This window comes from Aedes albopictus, chromosome 2 (assembly GCF_035046485.1).
Source record: "Aedes albopictus strain Foshan chromosome 2, AalbF5, whole genome shotgun sequence".
NCBI lineage: Eukaryota > Metazoa > Arthropoda > Insecta > Diptera > Culicidae > Aedes > Aedes albopictus.
This window is the reverse complement of record NC_085137.1, coordinates 87,710,627-87,726,374: the sequence shown is the minus strand read 5'-3', so window position 1 is coordinate 87,726,374 and position 15,748 is coordinate 87,710,627. Positions and strand designations below refer to the sequence as shown.

The 15,748-nt window shown below is 36.3% G+C and overlaps 1 protein-coding gene across 1 annotated transcript in view; it reads right to left on the bottom strand.

The window, feature by feature from the left end:
- Positions 1 to 12,956, bottom strand: part of LOC109427662 (uncharacterized) — a 402,590-nt gene extending 389,634 nt beyond the window's left edge. The window contains exon 1 of the mRNA XM_062850046.1: positions 11,415 to 12,956. The gene's annotated coding sequence lies outside the window, so the exon portion shown is untranslated. The remainder of the gene's footprint in view (positions 1 to 11,414) is intronic.
- Positions 12,957 to 15,748: the final 2,792 nt, after the last annotated feature.

Genomic DNA, 15,748 nt, shown 5'->3' with positions numbered 1-15,748 from the left:
ATGTCTTTTAGTAATAGATACTAGATTTCCTAAGCACATCCTGCACATCTCTTTGCACATCTGATCATAATCGAAGTCACCTTCATCTGGCCTTGCGTTCATTGAAGCAGAATCTTCCCGTTTGTGGCGGTAGTACAATTTCATCGTTTTATAAAGACATACTGCCATTATATTTGACTTATTTTGCTCTGGGGATGATTTCCTTGCCAGATGTTCTCGAACAAATTTATATCGTATATGCAGTCTTTCGCCTGCTTGTTCGCTAACGAAGATCAGTTATGGATATGGTCAATGCAAAAGAAAAGTTTAGTAATTAATCAAGTTCAATTGCACAAAAAACCAAACTTTTCAGGTTAGATATAAATTCCTTAAGATGTTGGTATTGACTTGATTTTTTGTATTCGGCTAGATACTTTGCTGTACGTACTGTGCAAAATCGGACACCCTGTCAAAAAGTCTTTTACCCTACATTACATACACTCAATTCTTTCTTTGCACGGGTTGTTTTTCGACATACCTCATACAATTTTTAATCAATCCACATTAAAATTGACGGCCAGTACTATCCGTATACGAAAAATCAAGTCAATATGTTGATACACACATCAATTTTGAGGAAATGCAGTCGTTTATTTGACATTATGTCAAGGGAATTTCAATAATGCCAAACCCCGGACATAGATGAAAACACTCTCATCGTGAATCAACTCGCGAGTGTAAAAGCAACAAAAGGTTTACCCACGGTGCCGAGAGTAAGCCGTGTGTGAGTTTATTCGCACCCGCTTGCTTCACGAGTATGAAGCAAAACAAAAACAAAAACACTCATGAATTTTTATTCGCGAAGAACAAGTGGAGATGCGGGAATTGCATTTTAGTGCGACTTTAATAGCAAAACAAGTAATTATCCATCAGATAGTAGTGTTTTTTGCTTTATTGTTCCTGAAAAGTTAATCTGTCGGCCGTGTAAATTCGTTCTTTCACAAAATTGAAAAATGTTCGGAGCTGCTTCGTGAATCAATCACGAGTGCGACCAGCTTCGTTAGCTCGCGAGTGAAGGAAGTGCGAATATATTCTGGCTTCTGTTGTTCACGAGTAGGATAGCTTTGCGTTTGTATCTACTCAGCTGCATTCCTCACTGTTTTCCATCACTGACCCCGGACCGACAAAAAAATCGAACCCATCACTCTCAGCATGGTTTTGCTCAATACTCGCGCGTTTAGCGCTTCGGCTATATGTGTTCTACCTGTGCATCAATCAATCATTAATGAACTCGTATGGATATTATCTTTCAAACAAGTTATTTGTCAACTTATATGGTCATTTTGATTGTTTTTTTTTTCATTTAACCCAATTGTGCCCTAAATTTCCAAATTTCATAGGATGCAATGATATTACTGGTTAGCTCTTCATCAATATCATGCATAGAAGTTTCAAGTTAAAGTTGTTTTAATTTAAAAGCAATAAAAAATAAGTTTATAGGGGAGTTTGGGTAAACTAAGCTCTAAAACTATATGATGCCGTCACCTCCCGTCTATGGGGCTATGCGCAAACAACATTTAGGATATTTTTGGAGTATATAAGCAATGGCTCATTGTTTGGAAATGTTTGGAATCGGTGGTATAAGGATGGGAACTACTCATATTTGAATGCGGGAAAACTTATACAGGGTGTTAGGTTCATGAGTGCAAACTTTTTAAAGGGTGATAGAGGACCATAAATGGTGAAAAAAATTGTTCTACGCATATGGTCAAATCTCAACCGTTACGTAGTTATTGAACACCCCATGTTTTTAACTCTTATTGCCTTAACTGGCTATAACTTTGAAATGGTCAAACTTATCGCAGTTTTTTTGCCCTTATTCGAAAGATTATTGAATTTTCTAACAAATGGCATCTTTGAGTCGATTGGTTTAGTTAAATAACTAAGTTTTCTAGAGCAAAATAGCTAAAAATAGCGTGTTTTAATTTGTTTATGTCAATTATCTTTGAAACATGCGTAATAAATTAAAATTCTTTCTTTGGCAAAGTTTTGCCCCTTGTTCCACTCTACAATTCGTTTTTTGACGCCAAACTTCTAACTCTTATCGTTTTCTTACAATTTTGATTTAAATGTGCGGCAAAGTGCGCAAAAAAGTGCTTACCATGACGATTGCAAATTTATGATCTAAAATGCGACATTTAAATCGAAATTTCAAGAAAACGATAAGAGATAGAAGTTTGATGTCAAAGAACGAATTGTAGAGTGGATCAGGGGCCACAACTTTGCCAAAGAAAGAATTTTAAATTATTACGCATTTTTCAAAGATAATTGGCAAAAACAAATTAAAACACACAACTTTTAAGCTATTTGCTGTAGAAAACTTAGTTATTTAACTAAACCAATCGGTTCAAAGATGCCATTTGTTAGAAAATTCAATAATCTTTCGAATAAGGGCAAAAAAACTGCGATAAGTTTGACCATTTCAAAGTTATAGCCAGTTAAGGCAATAAGAGTTAAAAACATGGGGTGTTCAATAACTACGTAACGGTTGAGATTTGACCATATGCGTAGAACAATTTTTTTCACCATTTATGGTCCTCTATCACCCTTTAAAAAGTTTGCACTCACGAACCTAACACCCTGTATATAACCAATAATTTGAGATCAAACTCGCCAAAAATGTTTTTTTTAGGAATAAACCATGTGTGTTCGATCATTTATTTAGTTATTGTCATGTAAAAAATCATAAATAAAAATATAAAATGAATTTCTACCTTGAAAATATACCATTGCCTAATTGACCCCACAACACCCTAAACTTCCAACATTTTAATAACTTTTTGTATGTAACGTCACTCAATGGGAGTGGGCGATGGTATCCCAGCGAAATAATAATTAAAATCATAACAAGTGCCGTAAAATAACAGAAATTCACAAATTTTAGGGGGAACTGGGGTAAAACGGGCACTATTACTCGTTTCAGAGAAGTTGCCCGTACATGAATCATCCACAAACCAATTCTTGAGAAAATTTGCTTTCGAATAAGCCATTGATGCTCACATAGTGTTTTGTTTTAAGGAAGTTATTATTTTTTTCCACCTTTGGGCTTGATTTTACCCAATGTGCACTGGCGTAGCCACGGGGGGGGGGGGGGGGTTTAGGGTTAAAACCCCCCCAGAGCCAAAATTGTTGGAACAAATTTTCAGTATAAAGCGCTTTGCGACGAAAAAATTTTCGGCTGCGCCGCTATTTTCAAACTACGAATACAATTGCTCATTACATTTTACAAAATGTAAATGTCTAATCAAAAAAGGTATCATTGACCGTTGAAAACAATTTCTGGCTACGCCACTGACCCAAATCAACAATTTAATTCGATACATACAAAATTCTTTTATTCAACGGTTTAGCTACACTTTGACTCTGACTCACTGCTTTTCCGGATCCTTGGCAACCTGCTTTTGTGGCGTTCGTCGTTACTTGAACGGGTACGCAGTTCCCCATCCAATGTAGGGAAGGGGGTCGTTGGGGTCCTTCGGTATTACAGGAGCTCTTGATACAGCCGTGTGGTAACGGATCCGACAACGCTGCTTGGCTGCGAGGCACTATTCTTTTACAATTAGCAGACTGGCTTTATGCAACGAGTCACTAGAAATATGAGTGAAAAAAAGTTCAAAATTGTCGGGGGTTTCTCGTATACTTCTGTGGCCGATTTTTTATTCTAATTTTTGTCAAACTTAAACACTTTGAGTGCAGGCATCGTCGTGAAAGGTATGCAAATTATTTAACGCGTTTCGAGATCCACGAGTCTGAAAACCACATATCCGATCCAAATTGCGACATGCAAATATCATTTCTCACGTTTGGTACCTTCCATAGCCCATAAGGTCCAGCTACAATGATCGATTTTCAGAACTTCCAAGAAATATGATCAATGGTTGAATGATCTCTCGGTAAAGTCCTGATGTAGTATGACTAGGAAAAGTACAGCATTTTGAACAACTACAATGGGGTATGTAAACTCTGACAATAAAGGGCGAACACGATGAAATTGCCACACAGAAACTATTGTATAACTTTTGATTGCGTTCGCCAAAATAGCTATTTTTTTTACCACGAATAGTATATTATGTGTAGCTAATACCATAAAATTTTCATTAAAATCGGTTGAGTAATGGCGGAGATATCGTTGAAACAAGGAAATTGCCGCTTGAGAATCTTGTACAAACAACCATTTTGGAAAATATCACTTTTTTGCCGTTTCAACGCTGGCGCCAAAAATACTGAACCGATTTCAACGAAAATTTTTTTGTACGTAAAGTATGTATGTAGAAGTAGTTCGTCAAAATTTCATTCAATTTGATCATACCGTTAAAAAGTTATAGCCATATATGTCGCACTATGTCACAATAAGCAGATGTGGTTTTTGGTATAGTGAAATTCAAACTGCTCTTACTTTGAAAGTACTCAACAAAAATGACTGAAATTTTCACTGTAAACAGTTTAACACAACAATTTTACACTGTCAAAGTTTTATAAAAATCGGGACAGTGTTACCAGTTTTACAGTCAAAATAGTGCACGCGGAACTAAAAATGGTCAAAAAGTACCTAAAATTTACCTTGAAGCGATTTGAGCTTTGTTTATTTACTAGAAAAAGTACTGAACCGATTTCGATTAAATTTTTACCACATAATTGATACTATGTTAAGAATATCGAGTGAAATTTTCAAGCGATTTTATGAGGTAACAAAAAAGTTATAGCCTAAGTAATTTTTTGAAATGGGTGTACAAGTTTTCTAAAATCTCATTTTATGATATCGACAATATATGTGTGAATACTCAACCGATTTTAATGAAAATTTTATAGTATTAGCTACACATAATATACTATTCATGGTCAAAAAATTAGCTATTTTGACGAACGCAATCAAAAGTTATACAATATTTTCTGTGTGGCAATTTCATCGTGTTCGCCCTTTAGTACGACTCCATCAAGGCGCAACATACCCAAGTAACAAACAGTATGTCTTGAAGGTTTATTCATGTTTTATCCTGGTTTTATACGAGCATGTGAAAAAGCTAGTTGTTCTAAATTAGTTTTATGTGGTAGTTTTTTACTTTGAACCTTTGGCGTTCCATAAAACTATCATATAACTTCTGCTATAAACATCTTCAGTTAAAGACTTGCAAGTAGACATGAATTGGATTTATCACTTATTATATACCATTTCAATAAAACTTGCATTTGCGGTTGTTGTCGGAGAGATTTTTTTTGTAAACAAATACACAAAACTGTGAGGAAATGCATAAAACCAACAAAAGATTTCGTGGCCGTAACAAAAACCAAAAAATGCTGTGATAAAACCGCTAGTTCTATCATGAGCTCAGTTGTGACCACTTCAGGAGGGTTAGTCCTATTCCATCAGGAACACAGAGTTTTATCAGAAAAATATGTCGCCTAGCCGGGATAATTTATGTAAATACAGAAAAATCATTACGCAATTTTATGATTTCGCGTACAGCTTAAGATCAAATTAAACCATACAACACGTTTCCGTCATTTTATTTTGTTAGAAAAATTACATAATGTCTTTTAAACTCCTGTGTTGAAAAAACCTTTTTTGCACCCAATTCCACCGATTAAATTAAATGCATTTAACTTCCAAATTATGCATAGTTTGTGTGGCGCACTTAGTTTTTGTCATTATCACAGTCACTTACACCACAAATTTTCCGTGGCATGTCTCCTGACACGTATTAAATAGGAAAACAAATCTGAATTCCATATCTGCATCTTTCCAGTTGATGGCTGGATAAACAACCAAGCATAATTGATTCTGACGATCGAACATTGAGAGTGAAAAATTGTCAAAACAATTATTTGACAAGTCAGAAGATGGTTTTATTTAGAAGGTTGATAAACCTATGATACAACCCGAAATCCTAAGCCGGTTTGCATACGAAGCTCTGTAGACCCTAATAAGACTGGGCCAACTAGCCAGAACGTGGGCTTATTGAGGCATACAAGAATTCGAGAGCATTTTCAAGTCGGCATCAATGGTTTTATGTTTAGGACTTTTGAATCGCTAAAATACTTTGATAAAATTAAAATTGTTAGGGGGATTAGGGGCATAATGGACACCCTAAACAAATGAGTATGTTAGGCCTGTATAACAGACAAAAACTTAACATATTATCAGTTGGCTTACAACTATAACTTGTTTCCTACGTATTTCAATAATTTGCAGCAGGTAGAATGTCATCGTTGTGAAGAAATAGTGAATTGTAAACCGTGTGTTTTTTGGGCCTGGCAGGAAAGGTACGGGCGAAATGGACACCCATCGGGGCATAATGGACACCCCTGCATATTTTATGCTGTACCTTTGAGAATACCGACCAGTTAAGTAATTTGCCTACGGAGATCAATACCACAGATATAGTACTCTATCTTAGATGATTTTACATATCATCAAAGTAAATTAAATAAATTTTAGGCTAAAATAATCGGATTGATTTTTTCCTAACTATCTAAAACGCCTAACAGTATGCAACACGCGTACATCCATTCATAATTACCAGTGTTCATTTCGCCCCGAATCGACTACAACATTGAAAAACCTATTTTGAATAAGTTCGGATCAAAAATATAATACTTCATCCATTGCTAAATCTGCGTATACATGTAGTTAAGCTAACAATTCACTTGTTTTTATGGTGTACGCACTCAAACACTCGTATTACCTTATTTGCTGCTGCTTCGAAATTATAAGAAATCCACCTGATCGCGCAACGGGCTTTACGGACCCTTGACGTTGTGATTTAATTGAAATAAAACACGATCGTTCACACCGCCGTCCTGCCATGGCGGAGGCACAAGATGTACTGCAATCTTCTTTATTATCTATTTATATTTACTACAACTAATGCATGCATCATTATACAGGGGAGTGTAGATGAACATGTGAATGTAGTTTTGACTGAACACCACCATATAAAAAACATACTTCAATTTCAATGATGTTTTGGTTATTTTGAAGGAATATAAATGGTACTTTTGAAAAATAGAACAATAACTTGTTCCTTTACACTTATGCATTAAAAGTTTTACATAAAAGTCAACGGTTTCGGGAAAAACAGGGGTGTCCATTTCGCCCCGGGTGTCCATTATGCCCCTAATCCCCCTACTTGGGTAGGTAAAGTTATTTTTTCATTTTTTAATGAGTTTTGCTCCATAGAAATACAAACGAGCCATTTCTGCACAAAAAAGTATATTCTCTTCCAGATGCGTCTAGAACAAATTATCCGATTAAATTGATGAGCTTTATTCCGATGAATGTCAGCATGGGCATCAAGAACGAGATCAATAATGATTATATAAAAGCCATTGTCAAATTAAAATAGCAACCACCAGAGCAAAATATGAGTTAATTTTGAGGTTGGCGAATAAAAATTTTGGTGTTCAACGATTTCGGTGTCGATCTTTTGGGTGGCTTTCTCAGTCTTTAAGTCGAGAACGAAATGTTTCCTACTCTCCCGACGTTTCGGCCTTTTGGGTGGCTTTCTCAGTCTTTAAGTCGAGAACGGTGTCGTTACAATGAGGGAGCAATCAAATACTTCTATAGATGTATTCCTAGATGTCATCTAATGAAATGGGAGCGGACCTGGTGTGATGGTTAGAACACTTGACTATCACGCCGAGGACCTGGGATCGAATCCCACTCCCGACAAACTCGCAAAATGTGAGTTCTTCCTTCGGAAGGGAAGTAAAGCGTGGGTCCCGAGATGAACTAGTCTAGGGCTAAAAATCTCGTTAATACAGATAAAATATAAAAAAAATCTAATGAAATATTATTTAGTTTACGTATATTGTAAATCGACTATTTATCAATCGATTATTTTGGAAAAAAAATCATAAAAATAATTATAATTATATATATAATTATAATTATATCAAATAAATAATTATGAAAAATGATGATGATGGATCCACCATGAATTGCAATGGCGATGTAATAAAATGTCCCTCAAATAAAATGGAAATGTACTAATTTATGTGGGTTGGCTCTTTTCGGTGACATAACTTATGTCACCGAAAAGAGCCAACCCACATAAATCAGTAAAATTCCACGGTGATCAATCCCGATCAGAAAATGGAAATGTTTTCGGTCGGTACCCTAAGCCTGGCAATTGTATTTTTTGGTGAAATTGACAGTTTTACTATGGGAAAACACGCGCGCTTGCTAAATTCGGTAACGAGTAACTCTCGCTGAGACCGGCCCACTATTTACACGTTGTTTTCAAAAATGTTTAAGGTGCCGATTTTCTGAGAGTTCTCGCTAAAAAAGCAAGGAAAATGCATTTGGTTACTCAAATTGATGGACCCCCTGTTAGTTAGAGCTACAACAATTTTTGCAGACCCCTCGATTTTGGTCAAATGGTGGCTCATTTAAACCGTTATATCTCGAAAATTTGTCCAAAAAACACATGAAAACGAAATGTTGTTGAAAAGAGGAAAGATAGAGTTACTATTTAATAAAAAATGGGTCGGCCATATTGATTTTAGCCGCCATTTCGGATTTTTATAGCAAAACATTTTTTATCACCATGAAGGCATCCTTCGATTTTCAAAATACATGCATCAATTGAAAGCTGAGATATTTATACATAACATATCAAAAAATTAGAGATGTTTTTTTCTCCTATAGGTAACATGATAAATGGCAACTAAACATTGACTTCACAGCAACTGGTCTAGTATTTTTTTTTTTGTTTCGATGTAACATGATGATGTCAAGAATGACGGATTTCGCGCCAACTCGAACAAATGTTGGCAGCACCCTCTCAGATTACAATGGAACTTTCTGGGTGTGTAGACCTTGACTAGATAAGCCACTTTGCATACTTAGTTTCTTCAAAAATTATCTAAACTATCTTTTGAAAAGGGCTAAAATTATAAAAAATGAATTGATTGAATGAATAAGTGTCTCCTTGAATAAATGAAACACAATCTCCTAACAAATTGTGTTTCATTGGTTTCTGAGATGATTACGACCTTCACTGGTTTAGTTTTTGATAACAAAAGACACTGAAAAAAAAATCATTTGGACATGAAAAAGTTTTTGACAGAAAAACTTTTTTTCCTTAAAAGTGCCCATCGTGTAGTGTATGAACGGTTAGTAGGGAACATTTTTACCTATCTGGAGACAAAATTTCATCGAAATCGAAGATGGTGTTTTTTTTTGTAAATCGACTTTGAATTTTTAAAAACGATTTTTTTAGTGTAGGGCTCAATTTGGATTTTTTTTTTCAATATTTTTTTTCTTGAAACTTGACGTATTTAGTGACAATCACCCATACTACACTTTCTTGTAGGAGTAGTTATTTTTTTATTAAACACATTTGAAAAAAAGGTAAAAAACGTTTAGCCCTTTTCAAAAGATAGTCTAGATAATTTTTGAAGAAACTAAGTATGCAAAGTGGCTTATCTAGTCAAGGTCTATACACCCAGAAAGTTTCATTGTAATCTGAGAGGGTGCTGCCAACTCCGAATACGATTTGGGGCAAAATTCGTCGAATGCAACTTTTTGAATTTGACAATTCAAGAGCATAATGAGCATCAAGAGCATCATGATTGCCAGTATGTGACATTAATGTAGCTTCTGGAAAATTAAAGTTGCATAGTGATGTCTAAGCAACCAGAATGCAAATATAGAATTGTTAAATATTTCATAAATTACAAGTGCTACTTGGGTTTAGTATTTAATTTAGCAAAAATATGTACTACAGAACAGATTTTTTTTTAAATCATATTTTTTCTATTGCGACTTTTCCGTGAACCATCTCAAAAGATGTTCCTGGTGATATAAAAGAGACTATTTTCATGAACTTCTTGGAAAATTTCCTAAAACCATTGCTGAGGATTCATAAAGAGCCTCAAATAATTTATCATTGGAAGGAAAAAAAATCTTGTTGGTCTACTCTACGATAAATACATAATTGATAATGGAATTAAATAAACAAACTGTGGATTAAAATTTAAAAAATACTGTAATAAGCTCCAAATGAATGTTCTACAATGGCAGTGGAAGCATTCAGAACTTCTCAGAAGAATTTCTGAAAATGTATAGAAAAACTATGCCCGAACTCGTGGAAAATTTTCGGAAAAATATTTTTGAGAAGGTTATTTTATAAGCTTTAATCGCGGAAATTTTTGGAATGCACTTTTTTTTCGTTTTTGAGTTACGGTCAATTTTGTTGAAAAATGTCCAAATGTGCCATAAAAGCCTTTTCTTTGAAAAATCATAACTCAAGAAAATTTTCAAAAAAATATTTTTGGGGATGTAACTTTATATGCTTTGATCGCTGAAATTTTTGGAATGTACTTTTTTCTCGTTACTGAGTTATGGTCAATTATGTGAAAATGACCATGTAAGCCACACACACAAATTTGCCATAACTCAGGAACGAAAATTAAGCGCATTCCAAAAACTTCAGCTTATAAAATTACCTTCTCAAAAATATTTTTTTAAAATTTTTCCACGAGGTCGGACATGGTTTTTCCGGCTTTTCTTTATGAATTTTCTCAACGGTGAAACATTTTGTGGAAAACGTTTTCCATTTCATATTTTTTTTTAATTCCTGAGAAAATTTGCTTTCATTTTCAATTAAAAACTTTGTTTCTACGATGCTTCGTTCTTGGAGTTATGATTTTTCAAAGAAAAGGCTTTTATGGCACATTTGGACATTTTCAACGAAATTGGCCATAACTCAAAAACGAAAAAAAAAGTGTATTCCAAAAATTACAGCGATTAAAGCTTATAAAATAACCTCCTCAAAAATATTTTTTCCAAAATTTTCCACGAGTTCGGGCATAGTTTTTCCGGCTTTTCTTTACGAATTTTCTCAACTGTGGAAAATTTTGTGGGAAACTTTTTCCAGTTCATATTTTTTTTTTGATTTCTGAGAAAATTTGCTTTTATTTTCTAAAAAAAAACTTTGTTTCTACGATGTTTCGTTCTTGAGTTATGGTTTTTCAAATTAAGTAGTGTTAGGGGAAACAAAAAATTCCACCTGAGTTTTCCGGGAAAATAGGCGATCCTGAATTTTCCTCAATTTTTTCTTTTGTTCGTATATCCATGAGCTCTGCCTGTGGAAAAAGTTTCATGAAAATCGTAGACCCTTCGGCATAAACCCGTACGGTAATAAAAAAAATCCCCATCTATTTTCCCAATTGTTTTGCCTTTCTCAGACGAAAAAGCCCAAAACCACATAACCCTGTACGTAAATTAAAATATGGCTCAATATTGTGACGTGCTGGAGCAAATTCGGATTCAGCGGTCCAAAAATTGTCAGAGACACATAAGTTTGCATTTGAGACACAAAAAATAATTCCAACATCCCACACAACTCAGTTCAAAACAAGAACACACATACCCACTAGTAAAACAGCTAAACAAATGCCGTCTGCTGCCGATTCTGCCTGTGACTGGTACTGCCCTTCACCAACAGCGCTGGGGACACCCTACAGATTCATCAGTTTTCCACTGAAAACTTGTTTACTGGCTGCATGTATCTGCTGCACTACAACTGCCCGTGCAAAAGCCACTCGCGCGCCTCTCAGGTCGTCGAAACGGGCTCAAACCCCGGACGGACGGACAGACGCCACACTAACTCCCGTGAACAAGTTTGAACTTTTCGCTTCACCTCTGCTTTTTTTCTGCTGTTATTGCTGATTGAGTACGACCAACTGTATGTATTATGTTGCGCGGGTTGTGTGCACTGGCATTCAGTATTATTCGATGTATATTTCAATTCAGCGGTCGATCCGCTTTCGGTCTCGTGAGCGTATTTTCGAGCCTTGACTCATGGAAGCACATTAATTCACAAAACGCGCGAACCACTGGTACTGCACTGCTGGCTGAGACCGAGACGATCGTAGGTTTTTGTGTTATTGTTGCTGATGTTGCTTCTGGCTCCAAAAAAGGTAACACTCGGTCACAAACCAGTTGCTGTGTTTGTTGTGCTACACTGTACTCCAATCCTATAGATCACATGCATCCACACTTGTACACAAACCGCACCGCATCGAACTCCCCGCGACAAAATGCCCACCACACTGCACACACTGCTTATTTCTATGGGGGCTGCTGCAGAACCAGCGTAGAACTACCACCAGAAGATACAAGTTTCCAATACACAATCCTATCGATGAAAAAGTGCACTAATCCAATCCACTCGACCGAGCGAGCGCAGACAGACTCGATCAATAGCTTCCCTCCAATACATGGAGCACCCGAACTGCACAATGGATTGATCACGAGGTTATTCTCCGGCGGCGGCTGCGGCTATTCTTGGACATCTGTGGGTGCTTCAAACGATTCATCGCACTTGCATTGTATTTGCCACAGCACAGACCACTTCTTTTGTTGTAATTCCCTTGTTGTTACTATATCTAGGTATAGACTCACGCCACACAACCCGATGATCCTTCGACCTGAACTCTACTGACTCCTAGAACTCGTTATACTCAAACCATAAAAAAAAAGAACAGAAACAGACGGTACCGTTCTGGATTTCACTTGCTTCAAGAATATACGGATCGTCCACGCACGCCGTAAAAAGTGCTCAACACGTACAAATAAAAAAAACGCTAAGCCTCGCACTCTCTCTTCCTCCTCGTCGCCAGCACGACGCTGCATACAAAAAATAGCCCTGTAAAAACTCCAACTCTAACTGCTCTGTACCACGCGCGAATGTCCAGTAACGCGACTTTACGAACTGCCCGCTCGAACGTACCAATATGGACTGAAGCAAGTGCCCCCCTGACGCACGCGGCGCGGCTGTCTTCGGTCGGCTAGCCCAGCTCTCGTGCCTGTTGGACGCGCTTTCCGCTGCTCGTTGGGTGGATCGCATTCGCATCGTCAGAAGCTCGAGAGCCCGGTTAGAAAGCGCTGCTGCTGCACTCTACGTACCGTAGCACACCGACTGATTGCACTCACCCGGACAACTTCTGCAGTGAAGGCACTCACGAGCATGAGCGATCTCGGGCAAACAGCTGTTTTTTGCCGATGCCTTTCCCCCAGTCTTTCGCCTGGTCCTTGTGCTGCAGCATAAATCATGTCTTCTTCGTAGCGTGGTCGACTCCGGGCTGGGGTTGGGTGGTGCAGCATAAAGCATATCGTGAATGAGTGGTGGGTGAGCTTTGGCCTGGCGCACACGAGGGAAAACCGCTTGGCATAAGAGCGTTGTGTGGAGGGTTACGCTCTGGCTCTCACGAATCGGCTAAAGAGAGTTTATAGCAAGTGAGCGCAGTGCGGATTTTATAGCAATACGAAGAGCGCGCGCGAAGATGATTGCACCAACCGGTCCGCAATACGAGGCCACGCTGCTGTGGCTTTGTTTGGGTTCTAAAAATGGTAACACGCTCGTTTGGTTTTCTATTCACGTTGAAAGCAATGCACAGCAATTATACAGTCGACTACTCTTTATCATTGTTACAATGAATAAGCTGATCAATTAAGCTGTTGCAGATATGCTCTCCCTACTGCCTTGCAGTCCCTACTGCCATAATAACATCTTCTCATATATTTACGAAGGTCAAAGTTCTGAAGCATAATTGTTACAGTGACAATTAACTCATTCCCATTATCTACAATTTTGAAAGCAATACGTGACTTTTGTCTTCCATCTTTAATATATTTTATTTTTATTTTTCAGTTTTCTATTATCGATTTTCAATCTTTCATATTCTGTTCTTTATTTTGTATGTTCTATCATGTACCTTGTATTTTCCATTATTTAAATTTTATTTTATTTTCAATCAATTTATCAATTTTTTGACATGTGTCTTTTTCTTCAATTTGCAATTTGCATTATTTGTTCTTCTATCTAATTATAGCTACCGTGATTTCGGGTGAAATTTATCACTTTTCGCAGTTTTTGGCGAATAATATTCGAATACTTATCGATATGGTTAAATTCAATGCTTTGAAACAAGTACGACCATGGTTTTGGAAATTCTACTGCAAATTATTTTATTACAAAAAATATCATTAAAAATGAAAAAAAAAAAACTTTCGGGGGAAAATTGATCAGTCAGTAAAATGTTATTGTAAGTGCTGATATTTTTTTTTCCTCTTGAATTAACCATCCCGGAATGCGAAAAAGTATGCAAGGCTTTAACAAGTTTACTAAATTTTTAATTATTTAACTTCAATTTTTAATAAATCGGGAAAATATGCAATTTCTATAATAAATATATTATAACTTCCGGAAAAGTACAATTGTATGCATAAATTTGATTTATTTATAGAGCTTTTTATGATGAAATCGGTTTTAGCGAATACTTGGCAGTTAGAAACATTCATTATAATATGCATTACGTGGGCGGTACAGCTATGGTAACAAAAGTTTGAAAGTGTCTTTGAAGTTCGCCTACACGCAGCTTCGGGAAGTATTAATTTTTATACATAAGGCCGTTACAAATATTTATTTCACTTTTTGTCCCACCACTCTTTGGCTGGTCGAGGGGGGGGGGGGATAAAAATAATAAAGCATTTAATCTGAAAAATAATAAAAACTCATCGGATTTGTTAAAGAATTTTTAGCAAGACTCGATATTTTGATAAATATTTTTTTATCTGCCCCCTCAAAATGCCATTTTGAGCCAAAAATTTTTGAAGGGGGGGGGGGGAGACAAAAAGTCAAAAATAAATTTGTATCAGCCTAAATAGGTGACTAATTGGTTGTAGAACATGTTAACTCATCATTCTATAACTCTTGAGCCATCTAGACGATCTAGATGATGGACATTTTTCACAAACTGTTTTAAGTTTAAAGCATTATTGTTAACAAATAAAAATGTACCTTAGAGGCTGTCCACTTATTACGTAAGGGGATTTTCACGATTTTTAGACACATCCACCTCCCTTGTAAGATTTTTTGTATGAAAACCCACATATTTTTGTATGGTGCGTAAGATTTCTCAAACTTCCCCTCCAACTATAAACCCTTACATAACACAGCGTAACAAAAATTAACTTTTGGTCTGTCTCAAGAGCAAACTTATGTGTCTCTGACAGATTTTGGGCCGCTGAATCCGAATCCGGGCTCAAATTTGCTCCAACACGTCACAATTTTGAGCTATACCTCAATTTATAGGGCAAAATATGCGATTTTGGGCTTTTTTGACTGCAAACCATTGAGCATGGAAATATTTTTTTTGAGCAATCAAAAGGATCATTGGTCAATTAACATCTAAATTAACGACTAATGCAAAATATTTCGTTTTACCAAATCGAATTTGATAGTTTTAAGCGATTTATGTTAGGTACCATATTTCCCATACAAGTCACCCTCCAAAAGTTGCATGCAAGTTTTCATATTAACATAAAATGCTTAAATCTATCAAATTTGATTAGGTAAAACGAAATATTTTGTATGAGCCGTTAATTTAGATGTTAATTGACCATTTAACCTTTTGATTGCTCAAAAAAAATATTTTCATGCTCAGTGGTTTGCAGTCAAACAAGCCCAAAATAGCATATTTTGGCATATAAATTGAGGTATACCTCAAAACTGTGACGTGTTGGAGCAAATCTGAGCCCGGATTCGGATTCAGCGGCCCAAAATTCTTCGGAGACACATAAGTTTGCCCTTGAGACAAAAAAATGTTGCGCTGTGTAATTAATGGACAGCCCCTAACGTCGATCAATTCCACCCGAAATCACGGTACCTTTGAGTTAGTATCTTCTATTTGTTATCTTAAC